The sequence below is a fragment of the Solanum stenotomum genome, chromosome 2 (assembly GCF_019186545.1).
Source record: "Solanum stenotomum isolate F172 chromosome 2, ASM1918654v1, whole genome shotgun sequence".
Classification (NCBI taxonomy): domain Eukaryota; kingdom Viridiplantae; phylum Streptophyta; class Magnoliopsida; order Solanales; family Solanaceae; genus Solanum; species Solanum stenotomum.
This window is the reverse complement of record NC_064283.1, coordinates 30,532,226-30,556,177: the sequence shown is the minus strand read 5'-3', so window position 1 is coordinate 30,556,177 and position 23,952 is coordinate 30,532,226. Positions and strand designations below refer to the sequence as shown.

General features: G+C 33.1%; 1 long non-coding RNA gene and 1 pseudogene across 1 annotated transcript; both read right to left on the bottom strand.

The window, feature by feature from the left end:
- Positions 1–798: 798 nt before the first annotated feature.
- LOC125855344 (uncharacterized) lies at positions 799–20,385 on the bottom strand. The gene is made up of 3 exons (XR_007445476.1): positions 20,354–20,385; positions 10,111–10,158; positions 799–882 (listed from the first exon to the last, which is right to left on the bottom strand). It is a non-coding gene; the product is annotated as an uncharacterized LOC125855344 (long non-coding RNA).
- On the bottom strand, positions 4,812–5,441 carry LOC125855342 (60S ribosomal protein L11-1-like; annotated as a pseudogene).
- Positions 20,386–23,952: the final 3,567 nt, after the last annotated feature.

Below are 23,952 nucleotides of genomic sequence, written 5' to 3'. Positions count from 1 at the left end.
TACCAATAGTCAAAACCTCTACAACAAAAGTTACAATTATTATTATTAAAACATAAAAAAAATTGCAATCAAAACTCTCTGCAATTCGTTAGTATATTTCATTTACTACATATGTGGAAAATATGAAAGTTTAAGATATTTTCTACTAATTAACTTGTAGACTTTATAATCAAAGCAAAAAAATATATATTGCCAATAAAAAATATTAACATGTTGTAACAACACAAGTATATCATTATAAATTAGTATCATTAGCCTTACCAACTAAATTTAAACACAACATTCAGTTCAATCATTCTAACATATGTTTAAGCAGAACTACATTATCATAATATCTAATTAAATTACAAGAAACTTTAATAATTTCAATAAGATTACTAGTTGCGAATGATCTTCTTGTGTCCATGGTGATATGCATTCACTAGCTAAATTACTTGTGTGACTATCCAATTTAGGACCGTAACCGATACTAAGGAGTAGGATTCAAAGCAAGCCTTGACAATAATTTATATAAAATTGGGCAGAATTTTCCCTTTTTGGGGCTTGTCTAAAAATATTCCTGTCTTAGAAATCAATTACATATCCATCCAATATCGCCAAAAACAAGTCATAATAATCATCAACATTCTATTCAAAATATAATAATACTGAATTCATCTCAAAATACGAAAAGAAGTCTAATACTAGTCACAAGTCGTTAATAACAAACGAATACACATGACAATAGTGAATTGACTAATGAAGCGACTATAAGAGTTAAATAGAAAAGAACGATATCAAATAAATAACTTCTTGCCTGCGCAAAGAAATTTCCACTAACCAAAAATTTGTCAACTCGTGCACTCTAGCTAAAGAAAGCATCACCGACGTCACTTGTGATCTCTGTAATAAAATATAGTAGAGAGTGACTCGCTAGCTCAATCAGTAATAGCAATTAACCACAGATGTTTATAATAATAATAATAAAATATAATGAAATAAACACCCTTTTGAGAAATGGTATAAATAATCAGTCTTGTTTGTTTCATATAAGCATAACTCAATTAACAATTCGGTAATAAAATCGATAAAAAATTACTAATGAGCTCACTCATTGCTAAGGAGGACTGAATTTCCAGTGATCTCTCATCACCACCACCCTATGGTTCTTATATTACTCGCAGCACCCCTGATATACAAGACTAATTTCAAATTGTTCAATGTTTAAGTTGATCATGAATAACTTTTCCCTGTAGTCAATTAAGTGTAGAGACAACAAAGATACCAATGGAGTATGAAGAATGTATGACTTAAGCTGAGAGAACTAAAGTCCCTACTCAAAATTTTGAATAACAGAGAATTTAGGAATGTGAGGCAAAAAATTGACAATGTTAGGACGGATGGATACTCAAAGACAGCCCAGTAGCCAGAAGACGAGGCATAAGCATGATTGGCCTAATATATTTTCAACTACTTAACATAATTGAAACAGTAAGGTGGAAATGCATAATGTTCTAGAATGATGCAAAGCCAAAATCTTAGTTACCACATGGTTACACTTTCATGGGAGGATGCTAACAATTGACATATTAATCAAATAGAGAATAAACATGGAGCCAAAATGCGGCCTTTATAGAATCACCGGTGAAAGTAGAGATCATTTACTCTTCTCATGCAGTTATAATCTTAACATATCGGCAAGACTCATGCAATGGATTAGAAGACCAATGGTTACTTCTAAAACCTGGGAACTACATTTAGATTGGGCAACTCATAATCGAAAAGGGAGATCACACACTGTCAAGCTTTTTAGAATGGTTTTCAATGAAGCAATTAATGTCATTTTGATAGAGAGGAACTTGAGGATTTTCGAAAAAAGAAGCAGGTATGTAGAGAGTATAGTTGGGGAACTAGTTTGCAATGTTAAAGCTTCCAATGGAAATCAACTCCTAGTCCAAGAACTCATATTTTAATCAATTGAGCTAGACATTAAGATTAGGCTACGTAAATAACTATGTATACTGATTTAGATAGCTAGTTTGGAATTTAATCATATATAATAAAAAATATATATACATATATATATATGTCTGAATTTTCCACGCCCCGAGCTACCCCGAGATGCGGACACGGGACCTAGGATCACAAGTGACTCCAAGCTAACCCTCTTGGCATGACATGAGCATACTAAAAATAATAATAACTGAAGCAGAAGCTAAATCAAGAAATGAAAGTGATGGGGAATACCCATATACTAAACTGAATATATCAAATCTGAGAGTTTTAATACAAAAAGAAATATTAAATTCAAATACTAAGCTGAATCTAACTATGTCTGAAAATAGCCTATAACACTACAAGAAAAAGGCCTTTTAAGGACCAACATTTTGGGATGAGTTAAGAATCTGGTCTCTAAAAGCATATATTTAGAGACGATATTTATTTTTGGTCCCTATATCTGAATTTTAGTTGTTATGTTAGCGAAGGGAGGAAATCTAGTCCATAAAATAATCATTATCTAGTCCCTAATGATCTTAATAATTTGACAGATCAGCACCACTCCACTTTCCTCTTTAAATAAAATAGTAAAGAAAATTTAAAACACAATAAAATTCAGTAAGGTAAAAAAAAGTATTCTTTCATCTCTCTCAACTAAGATCCCCAATCTATTATATCCCAAACCCTAAGCTTCAGACTTAGCCTTCTCAAACCCATGAAACTTGAGAACTAGACTACTCAGCCGGCTTGATGATCTCGTTGGCATTGCCCAATGTTTGGTGGATTTGTCATTCTAGTAGCAGATTATTCTCATTAGGGCTCGACCCACAAAGAACCCATCTACAGGTACTTACAAAGGTCCAATTCTATGATTTTGTTCTTTTTTTGTATGCTATTTGTTTGCCAGTATGAAATTTTGGTTTATTTTGCAAGCTCTTCTCTTTGTCCTCTTTCTATTTCTCAAGAATTGGAATGTCACTCACCAAGCCCATTCTTCGTTTACAGTGAAATCGTTTCTGGTATCTAAGGAAGAAATCATGGTGGTAAGTGTTTTAATACATTTTGAAAAACCAGATTCGTTGGTTGTGAGTGAGAATATAAATTTTGGTATGAATATTCCTAGAAATCTGATTCACTGGTATTTTTAATTATGTTTGGGGTCATCGTTAATGGAGCAATGTACTGCTATTTTTTAATGTAGATTCAATACATTAGTGTGATTTTCTTATATTTACATTGCAATTGTTGAATTTTTTTTTGAATATATGATTTTTTTATTCGATTCCAGTACGGCAGTTTTGCTATGATTTTACTCTAGTAGTAAGCCCTGCCTTACCTCATCCTAGCAGTTAAGGTAACAATTTTGGGCTTCATCATTTCTTGCTTCTTTTTCTGTTATATTAATCTTATTTTTTCCATTTCTCATTTTTTGATTTTGGATTTCTGACTGTTGAACTTGAGAAGTTATGTTTCTTTTCTTTTTTCTTGAATGTCCTCATTTTGAAACATAAGTGCTTGTATTTTAGCATACAGACTGAATGTTTTCTTTTGGGATATTCTTTATTGTCAAGTTATGTTGTCTACTTCTCACCTCAAAGCTTGCTAAGTGCCTAAAACTTGTACATGATTCTGGATTTAACATTGAGACCATGATAGTTTGAATATCAAATTCCTGACATAAAGTTAAACATTCTTGTGCAAACCTTTGGCTTTCAGCTCAAATTTTAAAGAAGACATTTATGATTAGCTTATATTAGGGAGACCCCATAAATATGAAAAGGGAATCAAATGTATTTGTTGGATAGTATTTTTACCATTTTCTGTTTAGTAGTAAAAATAAGACTAGGTTCTAAATATAGTTCACAATGGTATTCTTCACTTTGGCTAAAGTTAGATCTTATATGTCCTCTTTGACCTTCAGGTTCCTCTCTATGTTGTCATTAAAAATAAACACTTTCAGCATGCATTATTGCTCTTTGAATGATTTTCAGAATGTTATATTTGTTTATTTGAATGTTATTGAATGTTTATCCATTAACATAGTATAATTCCTTGCTTTGTCTATGGATATGTGGAACTTGATACCATATATAAACTTTAATGGAAGAATATTATATATGTATCTTACTTTCATGTGAAGTTTTATTTTTTTTCTTTCTATTTTTAGGGATACAACTCGTGTCTCTTTGGTTGGATTCAACATCTTACTCAAGAATCATTATTCTTTTAAGAGTATTTTCATGTAAGCATTTCTAGCTTGTAAGATAAAGTTATAGAGTTTTATCATATTAATAGAGAGGTAAATGTAATACATGTGAGAAGTAGTAACCAAGTTATAAATGTTTATGTTGTTATCATGTCGTTTCAACAATTATCTGCATTCTCTTAATGTTTCAGACGTCGTAATTTGTTATAAATTAAAATGATGTGATCTCGAAGCTTGTTAGTGAGCTCTAATAGCTTTGTAATTCATGGTTAACAATGCACTTGAGCTTCAAAGGAGGTTTGAGGGAAATATATCAAAACTTATAGAATCTTACACAAGTCTATTGTGTGAAGCTTGTATCCCTTAGTGCACGCCACTTCCCTGATATCTTTTCCTACTATAGCTTGAATTTTACATGTTACATTTGATCATTATTTCTAACAATGAAATACAACCATGTGAAATTTTTGTTTCATTTTTTGTAGTGTTTAATGAAAAATTTATCGATTTAATTAATTTTGTGTCAAGCTTAAAAAGAATTCCAACTTTTTTTTTACCATAACAAAGATTTGAATTCATCTGATTGCCAAAATGAGATGTAAAACTTACTGATTTGCCTGCCAGAATCTCTCCAAAACATTCCTTTCATAGTAATATCGATGGCTGTCTACAAAAATACATAAAAATAAACTTGCCAGGTTACAAGTAGATCCAAAAGTTGGCACTCAGCTTATCACTGAATGTTTGAGGACTTGTTAAGGATAACACCTTCATGTTTGACCTGGAACCACTTCATTAAATCCTCTTTAGTGACCCTGTGTTGAATCCCTACTCGAGACTTGCAACTGCGACGACGGGCAACACGGTAGCCAGGGTGCTCCAATACAACATAGAAATCCATTCCATAAATACCAGTTGAAGGATCATATTTAATTCCAAGATCAATGTTCTCCTGAATACCAAACCCAAAGTAGCCGGTCTCACTGAAGTTCCTTCTCAACAACTCGTATTCCTTAACTTTCAATCCCCTCTCAATAAGCTGCATAGTTTTCTCCCCTCTAACAGTCACACATCAAGCTATCTTTTCATTACGCCTGATTCCAAAGGACTGCATAATGTACCTTGTCTTAGAGAAAACAGGGGATTGGCTGCTAAGTTGCTCTAAGACTTTTGCTGCTCTAGTGAGTCGATCTCCACTCTCACCGAGGGAGATGTTGAGGACAAGCTTCTGGACGTTGATATCCCTCATGGGGTTGCCCAACTTTAACTCTCCTATTTCTTTTTTTTTTCTAGATTGTGGTGAGGCATCTCTTTCAAGTCTCTGTGGTAATTTTTGTTCTTGCTGCATCATTTTTACTCCATCATCGCTATTGACATTTCTTGACTTCTCATTCATAGGTTTCGTTTCTGTTTCTATATAGTAATAATAGGATAGTTAAAATGTTTTATACCTGCCCAAATTGCTTTCTAGTAAACCGTCTCTATTCAGATAATGATGTGTGACTATTAATGGTAGATTGGTCAGTTATGGACTTGTAGCGAGCTAGCAGTGCTTTTATCGCTAGCTTATGCATCATTAGGCATGAATTATTAGGACTAACCACATGTTGATCTACGTCTTAACCTTGTATTAGGGATTTCTACATTGTTCTCTTTTATTTTCTTATTCTTCTAGAACCTGACCTAGACGAAGGACAGGAGGGATGAATTTTGTGGTCCATTTTGCATCGTCTCTGTGTAGGTTATTTATTCCAAATCTAGGTACTAAATATTTTTAGGCCATTGATACCCACTACAGTTAGCAATGCTTTTTGTATCTCATTTATATGATTAGTTGAATTTTTCCAATCTGAAATTAACATACTTGTTTGTGCATAAGTACCCTGAATCAATGTCTCAAAATAAATTTCTCATAGCAGATCAGCACTATATATGTTAGAGTTGGTGGTTGTTGGTGGTTTCCAAGGGAAGCTTATCGATAAGGTAAGATACTATAATTGATTAATTATAGGGTGCTAAGTCTTTTAGTCTGCATATCTTATACTCATAAATTTCCTTTCATATTATATGGTTGGACATTGGAGGGAGTTTTTTTTCTTCTTCATATTATATAGTGTTTGAAGGAAATATTTAAGTAATAGATAAACAGTTTGTTTGATGGGGGGAAGTCTCACATTATTGAAGTTTAAAGTTGCATTGTAGATGTATTTGAATTATTGGAATGTGTGAAAGTTGAACAAATAATATTCTTAGAAGAAATCTGCAGTAACCTCACAGAACCAAAGGTTATGGCTAGTGGTTAATGAATTAGATTGAGAACCCTTTTAGGTTCAGATCTAAACAAAGACATAGCTACCTGAAACCTATCGTTTGCGGGTATCCATTGAAAATATTTGAGGTGTGCAAAAGCTGATGGTTGTAAAGAAAAAGAACTCTGGCATAGTTTGGAATATCCTAGATATACAATCAACTTGGAATTAAGGGGGGATCTCTTAAATGTGTGGACATGAACTGAGATGGATATATCCTGTATGGTTTTGCTTCCCAAGCAGTTCCATGTGTTTCCATGGGTGGGGAAACAAAAAATAGAGGCTAAGAGAACATCTAATGTATTATTTTCCAAAAGTCAAATAAAGTTCATAACTCTCTACTTTGTCCATTGGAAGGATGAGTTTCACACTTCATTACTCATTCTATCAGCCATCTTCTCTTTACTGCCATAACTGTTAATATGAGCAGTGGATTTTAATTTCTTCTCTTTAGTTTAATGAAATTTGGTTATGCTCATGGACTCTCTACACTCACAGTTCTCTCATCTCTGTTTCAATGTAGAACCTCTCTTTTTGCTCGATGATAAAATACTTGTTGTTCTTGGTGGTGAAAATCTATACATGAAGAATTTAGAGTTCTTTGCTCAGGTGAGTAAAAAAATATTTAATCATTTTTTGGTTTATCTTCATATTTTTCTATGGTTAATGTATGTTATATTTTATACAGGTTTGGATGTTTGAAGATATAAGTTTTAAAGAACTCGTACATGCTCTACAAATTTGATTATCATTTACCAAGAGTTTTAGGAAAAGCATCACAATACATGCTAGGGCTGCTAGAATTGCACTGTGTAAACAAATATGACTTTTTTGTCATGGGTTATGTCGATTGGGATGTAATACATTTTTTTTATAATATATGCAAAGTTATCTTTCTATATTTTTATATGTATTTCATTTTCTATAATGTATTGATACTATTTTTAAGAATTGGTCAAAACAAAATATGCATTTAGTTAGGCACCATATTTATGGTCCATAAAAAATGCAATATAGGGACTATTTTTCTATGACCAGTAGAAATTGGTCGCTAAAAGCATATTGGGACCAAAAGAGCTAACCTGGTTAATCTTTATAGGAGCAGAAAAATGGTCCTGAATACAATTTTAGAGACCGATTTTCTGGTAGTCGCAAAACACTTTTAGGACCGGCTAAAAAGCCTTGTTGCAATTGACTTTTAGCGAAGAAGCCTATTAGGATGGGTAGCGACCAGATTAGTTTGGTCCTTACTTACCTTTAAGGACGGGAAATAGACCTTTAAGGACCAGAATTCCCTTCGTTAGAAGCTATTTTTCTTGTAGTGTAACTAACTAGAAGTGTTGGAACATGCCTCAGCTAAGTCTAGCAAAACTGAAACTAAAGCAATGAAAACTAAAAGATAACATGACTATTGTCCTCAGAGAATGAGAACTCACCACTGATGCTGCTGAACTAGAGATCGGAAATCGATCTAAGCGTGATCTAGATGCTGAGAACCTGAACCTACAACACGAGAAGATGTAGCACAGAGTATGCGTCAGTACTTGAAAGGTACTGAGAATGTAGGATAGAGTAAAGCTGAAATAAACAAAAAACTGAACAATCAATAAAGCAAGAGCATGATCTGAACATGGTATAGATACTGAATACAGAGCTAACTGAATGCAATGACCAATTTATAACATGTTGAGACTGAATACTGACTGCACTGAAATATGGTCAATGCAATGGAGTCTGACTGGACTGTGGGAGCTACTAATAACCGATAATAAAACAAAATGAGCTAAATGTGGAGTCCGATGTATACGCTTCATCGAGAGGACCCAATACACCCTGCCAAAGATGTAGAGGCATGCTGGTGTGATCACTAAATTGATGCCCACAGAGGGGACTTACAACCTACGTGGCTCGTAGTTCTGGGACTATATGGGTGACTTACCCTAGTCCAACTCAGTATTATACTACTCCCAATAGATTTAATAATCAATATATTTTGACTGAATTTCTGTACTATACTATATAGTTCAAAACTGACATATAAACTGAAAATGCACATTTATATACTGATAATGATACATTCAAGATTGAGGCATGTATATCTGAAATACTAAAATATTTGACCTAGCATGTGTAATTCAAGAACTAAACAATTACATAACTAGGGTTCTGAAATTCATGCAATAAACGAAGTAATAACATGATAATCTGATTTGGAACATGTAAATAGCTAATTCATGATAATCTACTGAAGTTCTAGAAACCTTAGGTCTAGTTAATAATAGTGAATCAAGAATCTGACTGAAATCTAGGGACCTAATGGGCGAAAGGAACCCACTAATGAAATCCCAGATACCTGGTGATGAATTCCACAGAGAAGTCCTTCGATTTCAGGGCTGGAACTTGAGGAAACCTGTTGCGTTCTTGATCTCGGGTTGCTCGACCTTTTCTCATCTTTCACTTCTAATTTTCTAAGTTTTTGATTAAAGATCTGACTTAGGTAAGTTCTAGTTATGTTTCTAGGCTAAAACAGACTGAAACAATGAAATTTAGGGTTAAAACGATGAGGTTTAAAAGTCTAACGAAAAAGGAAAAGACAGAAAGACCCCTGACTTAAGCTACAGACGGGATGACCACGGCCATCTTCACAGACCGTGAAAGGGACCACGATCCGTGAAGTCCGTCGTGGTCTGGACTTTGTTATGAAAACTTGGGGGTCTGGACTACGGCCACTACCACGGCCTGTGTGCAAGACCACAGACCGTGAAGGTCCCCGTGGTCCTCATGGGCTTAGGTCTGGAGGCTTCATGTTGGGAGTCTACTGGTTAAACTCCACGGAAGCTCCCACTGACCGTGTGAAGGACCACAGACCGTGATAGTGTTTGTGGTCTTCACTTAGACCTAGGGCGTTCTAGGGCCAAGCTGGGGGGTCTACTCTTCTAACACTATGGATGCCACCACATCCCGTCGTCGTGACCACTGCCCGTGAAGGGTCTCGTGGTCTGACGCCTGGGCCTGGTGAAGTCCAAGTCTGGACCACGGGTAGGTCTACGGACCATGGACCCTATCACAATCCGTGAACCCTACTGTGGTTCACCGCTTCAGGTAAGTTCTGCAAAAAATTTCCTGGGTTTGGTTTTCGAGGTGTTACAGAATTTCTACAAAAAAATATCACTAAGAAATAGTTTTTGATTAAACTCCAGGATCGCCATAATTGACATAGCTTAGTTAATATTTTCAAACCGCATGAAATTTCAAAAATAATCTCAATTATATTGAATCACTTCACAACAAGTTTAGGTAAAAAAAACACTATAACTAAGATATTAGTAATATAACGATATCAACAAAAAAAAATAGATAAAACTCCAAATGAGTAATTGAAATCCAAGAGTCGATATAAAGATTTCAACATAAAGCATATAATAACATATGCAATTTGTCAAAAGAAGTTGATAATCAGAGGCAATGTATGCAGAAAAAAAAAACATGTTCATCCATGAGGAAGCCCCGAAACTAAAAGCTAAACACAGTAAAACCATTTTAAACAAGGTAATAACACTAGAATTGTTAGTTGATTGACTATATTAGAGATAAGTAGCTACAAAAAGAGAGGCAAACCTGCAATTTCATCCCCTTCATATACATTTAGTCTGAAGATATGGATCCCTACCTGAAAATATAAAAAACAGAAGCGGTTAGTGATGTAGAGTTGGGGGGGGGGGGGGGTCTCTAAAGTAAAACACTGATTTGAGGAAAAAAAGAATTATCCTTTGAATGCATAAAAGAAAAGTAGGGAACGGAATAAACTATGAAGGAAAGATAAAAAATAATAAATTTTAAGTACTTGATAAGCTACTTGACCTTTACTGGCTATTACCTTCAAGTACTGACAAATAATTTTCACTAAAAGTGAATTTCATTGTAGTGATAAGACCACTACTTTGACAATTTTCAAACATGATATACATAATGCAGAAGAGCTATTAACATGTAATTGCCTTACTATTATGAGGTTACATCACAAGCCAATATCATCACCATCACTTGTTGTATCAGCTTCGTTGTCATTAGTACCATTATTACATCCATTCTCCTCATGATCACTAATGTAATCTATCATAGTTTCATCCTCTTGGTCAGAATTTTCTTCGTTATAATGAACTTCATGTTCTTTTTGAGCCTCTAATTCAATTACATTTGCATCCAAGATAATTGAATCAACATCATCTCTATATAGTTGACTCAACATATCCACTATATCACAGAGAATTGAATTACTTTTCCAATTACATGTCTTGATACACTTCATCATTTGTAATATGTAACTCATCACTTTTAGTTTCCAAAGTATCTTTCTCAGGCACATCATACAAGTGTCTATCTTGAAATTTGAATACAATTTGCCAATTTTCTCCCAATTTTGGGTCATCAATGTAAAATACTTGCTTTGCTTGAGTAGCTAGTACAAAAGAATCACGTTCATACCAAAATCTTTTAACACAAATGCTTGTAAATTTTTTATCTTTTTGCATCCCTGTTTTCTTGAGAAGATCAAACCACTTGCATTTGAATAAGAGAATTCGATTTTTCTCAACATACTCTAACTCAAGGATGTCAATTATAATACCATAAAAGTCAACAACTATACCACAATTTTGACTTTTACGTAATTCATCGCGTCGTTGAATATGATACCTAACACCATTTACAATACAACCAGTATGTGTTCTTCCACGCACATCAGGTCCCTTTGCCAAAGGATATAATTTCTTGATAGATATTGACTTTTCCTTAGTATATAACTGCATAATCTATGAGAAAAACTTATTGTGTTTAATTAGTAAAGAAGAAAAAAATTTAAACACAACAACATGATTATTATCTGAAAATCACTTACTTTACTTTTGAACCATAAAGGAAATTGTTCTTTGTGCTTCTCATCTATATTCCCAACAGCTTGGTTCAACAACTCTTCTTTATTCTTCCTACATATAATAAAAATATATATATAAATAATTAAAATAATAAAATGTCAACATAAATATATAAAATAGAAAAATTACTTACTCAAGAAAAGGTTTTGCTTCTTCGCAATTATTCAACACATACCACCAAGCTATATCTAAATCTTTGTTTGGTATGATATCATATTTTCAATCTTTATATGGCCTAAATCTCTTTGAAAATATGTCTAGAACAAGTTCACCATTGTTGCTAAATCCATCATCATTTCAATCTTCACGATTAAATCTTGTCTCAATGTCACTAAGATACATAGAGCAAAATGTCAAACACTCATCAATAATATACCCTTGTGCAATAGAACCTTATGGTCGTGCCTTGTTTCATACATAACGCTTAAGCTTGCACAAAAACCTCTCAATTTTGTACATCCAACGATATTGTACTGGTCCCCCATACATGGCCTCTCGTGGCAAATGCACAGCCAAATGTATCATTACATCAAAAAAAGCAGGTGGAAAGATCATCTCAAGCTTACATAATATAATAATTATATCCCTTTCAAATTGTTCTAAGTCATCTCTTCTTAATGTCTTACAACATAATCGTTGAAAGAAATGGCCTACCTCAATTAATGCTAAAGAGACATCCTTATTTACAAATCCACGAAGAGCAATTGATAGCACTCGTTGTAACGAAACATGATAGTCATGCCTTTTGAGTTTAGTGATCTTACCATCATCTACACTTACACACCCTGAGATATTTGCAGCATAACCATCAGGAAACTTCACCGATTTTAAAAATGCCCGAAAGTTTTTCTCTTTTTTTTGACATACTATAACAAGCAACTGACATTTTATAACTAGAACCATCATGTTGTAACCATAGTTCTTTTCTTATGTTCATATCCTTAAGATCTGGTCTTGCTTTATATGTGCCCTTAGTTTTCCCATCAATATCCAATAGTGTCCCCAAAATACTCTCACAAATATTTTTTTTCTATGTGCATAACATCTAAATTATGCCGCAATTTCAAGCCCTTCAAGTATGGTAACTCAAATAAAATACTTCTCCTAACCCAATTCAACTCTTCAGGAAGACGTTTATTTTTCGTATTATTTGAGTGTTTTCCTGCTCTATAAGTACTGAGTAAATCCAATTGTTTTAAGACATCATCTCCTGAAGATGTATCCTTATTGCAAGTAGGACGTGCCATGTATCCCTTATTGCTCCATCCAGATAATTCATATAAAAGATAATATATATTAGTAGTAGTTTAAAACCTAAACTACAACATAGAGCCTTCAAAAAATAAGATTCTCTACTGCAATGAATGGTTCAATACCGAGATTATGCAATATATTTACCATTACTATTTTACTATTATTATTATTCTTACATATTAGTTTCGTTGTTGCTGACAATGAGGGAGCAACTTTTGCTAAGCAGGAAATTCCGCTTTTAATATCAGATAGTTTGAATTATATTGGTAACTTAGCAAGTACTCGGATTGACTATAATGTTTCACGCCACCGGTCTTGTATGGATACATATTATTATATATAAACAATTAAACTCCCTTTCAACAACAAAAAAACAGTAATTTAAGAACTTACCATACGCTGGAAAGTCATTTATAGTCCATAAAATAGCAGCATACATCTTGAAGCACTTCCCAGTTGGTGCATCAAATGTCTCTACACCATCACTCCATAACTCTTTCAGCTCATCAATCAAAGGACGCAAATAAACATCAATATCCTTTCCTGGTTCTTGAGGACCGAGAATAAGCAGTGACATCATCATAAATGGGTCCTTAAAGCATTTCCAAGGAGGAAGATTATAAGGAGCGAGAATAATAGGCCACATACTATACGATGTGCTCATTTTCCCGAATGGGTTAAAACCATCAGTTGCAAAATTGAGTCTTATATTACGAGGTTCTTGTACAAACCACGGATGATTTTTGTCAAACTCTTTCCATGCTTCAGAATCAGCGGGATGTCTTAACACATTTTCCTCATCAAGATGGTTTTCTTTGTGCCACCTCAGGTCCACACTTATTTTACTAGACATAAATAATCATTGAAATCTAGGCTTTAATGGAAAATACCGCAAGACTTTATGAGGAATCTTCTTATATTTTCCATTATCAATTTTCCACCTCGAAATACCACAATGTGGGCACTCTTGTCTATCTTTATATTCAGCCTAGTACAACACACAATCATTTTTGCAAACATTAATAAAAATATATCCTAATCCCAAACCTTGTAACATGTTTTTAGCATCATAATATGACTTAGGAAGTGTCTCACCAGTAGGCAACACCTCTTTTAGTAACTCCAGTAACATATCAAACGGTTTATTACTCCATTCATTGTACACATTCAAGTGTAGCAACTTCACAAGAAATGAAAGCTTTGAGAATTTCTTACATTCCGGGTATAGTTCACATTTAGCTTCTTCCAGCAATTTGTCAAACCTTTTGGCTTCCTTCTCACTCATATTACCGCACACATTATTATCAGTTGTTGTCTCCTCCGAAAAATTGACAAATGATTTTCCACTAACCACTTCTAACATAGTGTGAATTTCGTCATCATTGTCATGCTCTTCATTTTTATCTTCATTGTAATCACTTCATCGTTATAACTCATTTGTTATTGTTCCCCATGGTATATCCATTGTACGTAGCTTCGCATAATTCCCTTTATCAATAGGTGGTCATACACTACTTCTTGTGTCTGAAAAAATACATTTAAACAATCTTGACACGGGCATCAAACTTTAGAATTTCGATCAAAGTGAGACCGAACAAGTTGCATAAAAGATTGGATACCCTCAACATATATTTTAGAGAACTTTGCTTCATGCATCCTGCCTCTATCCATGATAAAATGCACAAACACATCACTTATCAAATGAATATTATAGAAGAAGCACATACAAGATTTTTTAAAATAAAATAACTACGAAAAAAAACATTCCATCAATGATAGAATACTAGCAGAAATTAGCTTCTAGGTGTTTACCTGTTGATCTTGGAGAAATCTGTCTTTATGAGGAAGGATTAGCAGGAATAAAGTAAACATGAGCAATATGTTTTCATGTTAACATTTTTATTAACAATAAATTTAGGTGGCTATACAACAAGGTGAACTATCTGAATCAGTTGGGAAAACAAGTGAGAGTCTAGAATAGTGTTGCATCATACCTTCTACATATAACTCTTGAAGTTTTTCTACGTTGTTCCTGATAAATTTTGTATCTAGTGTTGCATAGAAGAATAATTCAAAAGGGTAACAAGCATCTGTATAGTTCTTTACTCAATCTAAACAACTAATAGAAGAGCAAGCTACTAAGAAAGTTGCTAATGCGTTAAGATTCGAGTTTCAACATTTGTTACTTAAGGATAAGGAAAACTTTTAGTGGGGTGTACTGATACGATTTGAAATTTGATCAAAGTTTTGGTTCTTAAGAAGTTGTACAGATGGCTATGAAGGTTATTGTTGGTATTTTTTAAAAATGCGGCAGCACAAAAAGATTGAAAATTTCTCTCAATGGATTGAAATGACATTCAATAGCTTTCAATAATTTTGTTAAGCATTGCGGGGATTTAAATAGCCAACATAAAAATATAATCTGCATAATTTGAAATTTAAAACAACCTAAAATATCTCGACAATTCAAATAACCTAACTAAAATTCAAAATTCAAATTCATCTTAAACTAATTAACTTATTTTGCTAAAAACTACTGCAGTAACTAAAAACAAACTTCAACACTCCTCCTTTGCTTTAGCTACTGCAATTTAAAAAAAATGCTCCTCCTCTATTTCTGCTTCTACAACTTGTGCTTGAAGATTGTTCTTCAGCTTGCATACTTTTGTAACATGACCGGCTTGTTTGCAATTTCCACATATCGCATCAGGTCTCCACCAACAAAAATTTTCCAAGTGTGTTTTTCTTTTGCAGTATTTGCAAAGAGGATATTTACCTTTTTCTTTTCTGTTTTGTGCATAAAAGGCACCCTCAGTAATATTATCTTGTCTGAAGGCTCTTCTCTGCTCTTGTTCTTGAAGAGCACTTATGAGTTCTTCAACAGAAACAGTAGAGAGATCTTTATAGTCTTCAAGAGATAAAATTTTAGATTCAAATTTCTCTGAAATTGTCACAAGAATTTTTTCTACTATTCTGCCATCTTTGAAATCCTCGCCAACTAACCTGGTTTTATTAACAATAAAAGGAATCTTGTCAAAATACTTAACAATAGTTTCATCGTCTTGCATCTTAAGAGATTCAAAATCTCTTTTCAAATTTAAAATTTGCATTTGCCTGACTCGGTCACTTCCTTGATATTCTTTTTTAAATTTTTCCCAAGCTTCATTTGTCGTCTCACAAGCAATGATTTTAGAAAAAATCGAATCTGCAAATGAATTTTGAATTACAATTTTAGCTTTGAATTTTTTGATTCTTTCATCCGAATGAGATTTAATTTGAGAAAGGTAGGATTTGCAGGGAGAGGTTGTAAAGGTACATCTTCTATTACAACTTCCCACAGATCATAGGCTTCAAGATATGATTTCATTTTCACTGACCAAATTTGATAGTTTTCACCAGTGAAAATTTTTGGGGCATTTAAAGAGAGACTGCTGCTTGCCATTATTTTGGTTAAAAAATTATTTAGAAACTCATGTGCATTGAAAAAAGCACCGGTTGGAAAGATAGCCTTCATGGGTTAAAATGGATAGCCCTAATGGGTTAAAAAGGTAGCCTATACGGGTTAAAAATGTATGGTAGTTCTTTGGAAGATTTCACAGATCCCTTAAGATCAATGAAGCTCTTGATACCACTGTTGGTGTTTTTTAAAAATGGGGCAGCACAAAAAGATTGAAAATTTCTCTCAATGGATTGAAATGACTTTCAATAGCTTTCAATAATTTTACTAAGCATTGAGGGGATCTAAATAGCCAACATAAAAATATAATCTGCATAATTTGAAATTTAAAACTACCTAAAATATCTCAACAATTCAAACAACCTAACTAAAATTCAAAATTCAAATTCATCTTAAACTAATTAAAACTTATTTTGCTAAAAACTACTGCAGTAACTAAAACCAAACTTCAGCACTCCTCCTTTGCTTTAGATACTGCAATTTAAAAAAGTTGCTTCTCCTCGATTTGTTCTTCTACAACTTGTGCTTGAAGATTGTTCTTCAGCTTGCATACTTTTGTAACATGACCGGCTTGTTTGCAATTTCCACATATTTCATCAGGTCTCCACCAACAAAAATTTTCCAAATGTTCTTTTCTTTTGCAGTATTTGCAAAGAGGATAATTACTTTTTTCTTTTCTATTTTGTGCATAAAAGGAACCCTCAGTAACATTATATTGCCTGAAGGCTCTTCTATGCTCTTGTGCTTGAAGAGCACTTATTAGTTCTTCAATAGAAATAGTAGAGAGATCTTCAGACTCTTCGAGAGATCTTTACATTCGAATATCTCTGAAATTGTCACAAGAATTTTTTCTACTATTCTGCCGTCTTTAAAATCCCCGCCAAGCAACCTGGTTTTATTAACAATAATAGAAATCTTGTTAGAATATTTAACAATAGTTTCATCTTCTTGCATCTTAAGATATTCAAAATCTCTTTTTAAATTTAAAATTTGCATTTGCCTGACTCGGTCACTTCCTTGATATTCTTTTTTTAATTTTTCCCAAGCTTCTTTTGTTGTCTCACAAGCAATGATTTTAGAAAAAATCGAATCCACAATTGAATTTTGAATTACAGTTTTAGCTTTGAATTTTTTTGATATTTTCATCCGAATGAGATTTAATTTGAGTAAGGGTAGGAATTGCAGGGAGAGGTTGTAAGGGTACACATCTTCCATTACAACTTCCCACATATCATAGGCTTCAAGATATGATTTCATTTTCACTGACCAAATCTGATAGTTTTCACCAGTGAAAATTTTTGGGCCATTCAAAGAGAGACTGCTACTTGCCATTATTTTGGTTAAAAAATGATTTAGAAAAGCCTGTGCGTTGAAAAGAGCAATGGTTGAAAAGATAGCCTTGATGGGTTAAAATGGGTAGCCCTGATGGGTTAAAAAGGTAGCCCTTAAGGGTTAAAAATGTATGGTAGTTCTTTGGAAGATTTCACAGATCCCTTAAGATCAATGGAGCTCTTGATACCACTGTTGGTGTTTTTTAAAAACGGGGCAACACAAAAAGATTGGAAATTTCTCTCAATGGATTGAAATGACTTTCAATAATTTTATTAAGCAATGAAGGGCTTTAAATAGCCAACATAAAAATATAATCTGCATAATTTGAAATTTAAAACAACCTAAAATATCTCAACAATTCAAACAACCTAACTAAAATTTAAAATTCAAATTCATTTTAAACTAATTAACTTATTTTGCTAAAAACTACTGCAGTAACTAAAAGCAAACTTCAACAATTATACCACTGCGTTGGTTAGTCAAGGAGTTACAATTAGTTGATAACATCTAGAGCTTCAAATAGACCGTTATAGTTGCTAATTACTAGTTTGGCTGTTTCATATTTTTTCTAAGTGTAATTTTTTATTTTCAGTTCACCCTTCTCACTGAGAAAGGCTATTTGTGTTCACATTTTGCTCATTTGGGGCTTCTCAATGAAAGTATCTCTTAGTTATCTTTAGTCTAGTTTAGTTCTTACTTAGAATTTCTTCTCTGATTCTCACATTGTATCATAAGACAGATTACTAACAAGTACTTCTCTAATTTTCAAATTGTATCATAAACTAGATTAGTAATGAGCAATGCAAGTAAAATTATGAAAAAATAGTTTTGCACAATAGAAAGAGAATTTAAATATTACTTAGCAACTATAAAAAAACTCATGTGTGTTCGATACTATCACTGTTTTCTCCATAGCTTCAGCCGTAGGGAAGCCTATGGTTGTTGATAAAGCAACTAAGGATCAAACTCGGCCAAATGTTGCTCAAGGTAAAGGTAAAGGTGAATTTATTAGATGATTTCCCATGAGGAAATAAGTTATCTTGTATATATATATATTTTGATGACAAAGGAAACCCGCAACCGCTACCCTTTCGGTGCGCACAGGGTAAAACCCCCGCTCCTACGCAATAGCTCGCAAACCACATAGGAGAGGTAACCCACACTAGGCAAGCCCGATGCGACGAGCTTGATCCAGAAAAGAACATTCTCTAGATAATTTTCATGCTAAGGAACAAATAGAATAAAAGACGTGATAACCAAGTGCAAGGTGATGCAAGGGAAACACTTACTAAAAAAGAGGTACTAATGGTTCTAACAATGAAAAAAAGATTTCAAAATGGAATTCTACAACAAAAAAAAGAGGATGTAGTGTCGCAAGTCAATAATTTGAAGCAGCAATCAATAACTCTCGTGGTTGCAAAGCAATGTGTCATGGCTGGAACTTTAGATGATGATCAAGATGGTGTTCATATTGTTGATCCAGCCATGATTGTATTGCCGAAACTCGATAAATCTGTACAGCAATAATGTGGAACTGAATCTGTGAAAAACAGTGTCGTTGCCGGTCCTAAAGAAGCTGATGAAGGTATGAAAAATGAAGCTTAGCATGTTATTTTTGTGAAGCAATTCTTTGATGAACAAGGAAATAACAACATTGCAGTATTTTACTGATGAGTGGACTGTGGCCTCTCACAAGAAAACTGGTGGTTCTAAGTATCCAAACAACCAGTTGCACCATCAAAATGATGCACATGTTGGTTTTGATGGAAGTAACTGTGTAGCTGAAGGTACATAGTTTAATGTGCTGCGAGATGAAAATTTTGGACGACAATTGATAGAGAATGAAGCTGGAGAAACGAATGTAGACCAGGTTGTTGGCAAAGATGCCCAGGAAAAATGCACTTCCACAAATATTTCGCCATATGTAACGATAAGGAAGGAATAAATTACTTCGGATCATTCTACACAATCTTTGATTGACGCGAGTAATTCTAAACAAATTTGGAATGAATCAAGTGTTGCTGAAGTGTGGAATTTTAAATAGCTCGAAACAGAATGAAAAAGATTTGAAGTTGCTACTATCGAGAAGGAGCAAAATTTGAATGAGAGGCAACTGGCAGCCGCTGAGGATAATGTAACAAAAACTATTTTTCGGCACTTGTGGCTGCTATTTTTTTTAAAAAATAAAAAATCTCAAGGCTAGAAAATGTTCAAAGGTGCAATGAAAAATAGACCAAGAAAACTAACAGAATTCATACAATCACAACTACATAAATGAGAAAGGTAGAAAAGCGATGAACACTAACTAGTCTATGATCAATCTGCAGGTTCATCAACTTATGGGGTCTCAAGTTCAGTCGTCTCTTGCTCAGTGTCCTGCACCCCGTTCTTGGTTTTCTTTCCTTTCTTAGACTTATAGTACACACTCATGAAGGATTCAATGGCTCTGTACTTTTTTCTGCAGTGCTCGTACGGGCCTCCATCAAACATCCTCCAGAAGTTCTTCTCACTCAGCTCGGGGACAACGTATTATGGCTGGAATCCATGGTTTTCAATCAACCAAGTCTCCAACCTATGGACTGCCTCTATACCATCAAAGACCTCACCCCTCAAAATAGGTCCAGGAGCATAGTAGAAACCAACATCGGAGTATATTGAATGTACATCATGGGGTATATTTCAAGAGGTTGAATTAAGTTACTACTACAATTTATACAATCAAAGTAGCAATATTTTACATTTCAATGGCTAACAACGTTCAGCCTCGCAAACAAACACTAAGAAAGAAAACCTACACTTGCAACCTTTGCTTTATTATTTGTTGCTGAAAGTTTAGACCCATTACATGTCCTGCCTCATTAAATTATTTAATACATTGAGTTACCAGAGAGAATTGATGGCGACAAACCAAGTAGGGGAATAGAAAAAGATGCAGCGTCTAGGGATGTCAGCTGCGGAATCTTAGGATGTCAGCTGCGGCGTCGTTTCTGAGAGAAAAACAAGAGACCACGCACAATCCCTTAATTGATGAAAGGGGTGGCCTTTTTTCTTTCAGGATTAAAATTATCAGTTTTAATAAGAACCTAATTGTGACTAATGTTATGTGGAAACAAAATGCTAATCACATTAAAATTTGTTTATTCATTTATGATATGGACACACAAATAAATTAGGTATTTATACTTCAATTCGATTTATTTTTTTATTTAAAAATAACTTTATTAATTACATCCGAATTTTGTTATTTTAGTTTATTTTGGTCTTTTAGATCTTTTTATTACACATAAAATTCAAATTTAGTCAATTCACTTTATTTTGGTCTTTTAAATCCTTTTGAAGATGTCATTAATAAACTTTTTTTTGGTTGTTGCTATTTTTTTCTATTTTGTGAATACTAAATATTCCTATTATTATAATGTCAATTTAGAGTACATTATAAACTCAAAATTGATAATAGCTTTATTATTTTGGCAAGTCATATGCTTTTTTCATACTTGTTCTCAGCACGTGCATTGTACGTGTATTTTATGCTAATTAGTACAATTTTTAAAAAATAATAGAGAAGGGAATAAAGAGATTGACTAGATGCGAGAATTCCAAAAAAATGACCAAACAAAATAAGTTAGATAACATAAAACAAAGTCTCAAGATTGAAAACGCAAGCAATGAACAAAAGAGAACAAAAATTATTAAGAGCAGAACAAAGGTAAAATAAATTAATATAAAAAGAATATACTTTTGTTGAGTGCTAAGAATACACCAAATATTGAGTATTTTTTTTTAAAAAAATAAAGCATTTAATAATTTGACAATAGCCCAAGGTCATTGAGCTTCCTAAATCAAAGTGATTAGACGAAGCCAAAAAGATCATTGATCCCAACTATTGTAACTTTCACCACATCTTCCGGTACCCCGGTCCACATAAAAAAACATTTTAAAGAGAAAAAATCATGGCGTTAGTAATGGATGAAAATATTATCATTGATGTTCAAGAGATGATTGGTGTAATTCATGCTAGTGTCAAAGTTAACAAGAAATTTACAACATCAAAAGCTCTACGATATAGGCTCTCTGTTGCATCACCAAAGATTGAAGAAAGAACCATCATGCTACAATTTGAAAGTTTTGAACAATTTAAAATTCCCACCTTACTGAAGAAACATCAAACTTGTTAAAGGTAGATGACGTCCCTTAAAACATCAAACATATTTAATCCAAAATTCTAAATTTAATTTTGAATATAGATGGATGGTAACCTATTAGAATCCTTGCAATTAAACTAAACGGTCATGAAAAGTACTTGAGAAGCAAGATAATAGTTAACTTAATTAACCAATTCCCACAAACTTAATCATATTATAATTAAATTTGTATGTAGTTATAAAATTTCCGATTTGTTTGGTTAAATTGCTATACATTAGCTACGAACAAACTTGTCGTCACAACTAATATAATATATAATATTACTTGTATTACATACCATACTAGTGATTACATTATACCTTACTTATTCTACGTTACATTGTTTTCATATGGAAACATTTATTTATAACTATTGATCACAGTTGATTGTGTTGGGTTTTTTAAAGGTGTGAATGGAAAATGAAGAGTTGTGACTTTAATGAAGAGTTGCGACTTTTATGAAGAGTTGTGACTTTGATGAAGAGTTGTGACTTTGATGAAAAGTTGCGACTTTTATGAAGAGTTGTGACTTTTATGAAAAGTTGTGACTTTTATGAAAAGTTGCGACTTTTATGAAAAGTTGTCACTTTTATGAAAGGTGGTGACCTTTCCGAAAGATTGTGACTTTTTCAAAGGTTTGTGACCTTTCCGGTAAGGCACATTAAGAACCTTTTCACACTACCCTTTGTTTTCTATAAATTGAGGGATTTCCTCTCATTTTATGAACGAATTTTCTGAACTTCTTCTTCTACTACTAAATCTAGTATTCTAAGTGTACTTTACTGCCGTTGAGTGGCTCGCTGACACCAGCGTTTTGGGTATCAATACACTGGTGATTGAGATCATTCTATCCTGTGAGGACATATTCCAAATCAAACCTCGGATACTAGAGGGGGAATAATTTCCTTAAGGGGACACTGTGCATTCAGTGGGCTTGATCTTGTTTCTGCTTTTCCAGATTCTGGTATGTGTTACAGATTTTAGATTTGTGAATTAATTTATGTTCTTTTGTTCTTCACTGGTTCATTAAACTTTGGTAACTTCGTGTTTCTGTAAAGTTTGTTGGAATCAGTAAGATTCTTTAAACACAGATTGACAATAATTCTTCTTTAAGGAAAAAAAATATATCGTATATTTTATCTAATTTGTTTCTGATTCTAGTTTCTCTACTAGTTTTAATTTTCTAGTTGTGAAAATGTTTTTAAAGGGTATTGTGTCTTATCAAGTTCTTCAAAGTTTTGTTCTAAGTATCTTGGGAATACAAGACGAACAACAATCTTAAGGAAATTATTATACTGTTGGTATTTCTTGTATTCTACTGAATGAGAGAAACAAATCATGAAAGTAGAAGTGTAAGGCATTACTTCTCCATAATTTGGTGCTTTGTTTAGCAAGGTCGAAGTGAGAATGTACAGAAAAAGTGGTGCTATTTCGGTTAAAGATTACACCAGGTAATCTTTTTATTATTTATCTAAGGAGGAAAATAGTTTCTAAGAGTTAACAATTTTGATCTTTTATCATGTGTATCTTTGGAAAAAGATCTGCAAACCATTTGTTGTGGAATGAATTTTTCTTGGCAAATAGTATTGCCTTTAAAATTCTTTAGTTTGCAAAATGAGAAATGTACATTTTTGTTTGATAAATAGTATGTCAAAATGTTATAGTTGGAAGACTATTTGAAAAGAAAAACATTTCTATGTGATAAAGAATATGTTTAATTCTGTTTGGAGACTAAAAAAAAAAAAAACTTTTGTAGTTTTGTACTCCATGTGAAATTTGATTGTGTCTGATTTTTGTAGGCTAAAAACTTTTGTAGTTTATTACTCTGGATAAATCAGACTATGCAATTGGTTTGAAAAATTATGAAAACTTCACATAATAAGTCAATGTTGTACTTTTGACTTTCTATAAACTTGCTGTTTTATAGAAACAAATTGTACAAATTTTTTTTTTGTCTTTATTGTTAGTATTCTAAATACTAAGTGGTATGTCTATTTGTGATAAATTGAAAAATACTAGTGACTTAGAGTTTGTGATTTTGTGCCTCTATGAATGAACTTTGACACTATGTAAATATTGTCAAAGAGAATTGAAGTAATATAATTCTTTTGTAGAATAATATTTCCAAAAGATGTTTCATAGTGCCAATGACATTTTGATGGTCTGGAAAAATGTGTGGAAAAACGATTTTCAAATACTTGAAAAGTATTTTTGAGATCACATTTAAAATGTGGGGGTTCTTTGCTTATGATAAAGATAAAATTAGACTTGGTGTCTAATTTAATTTTGGAGCAAAAGATA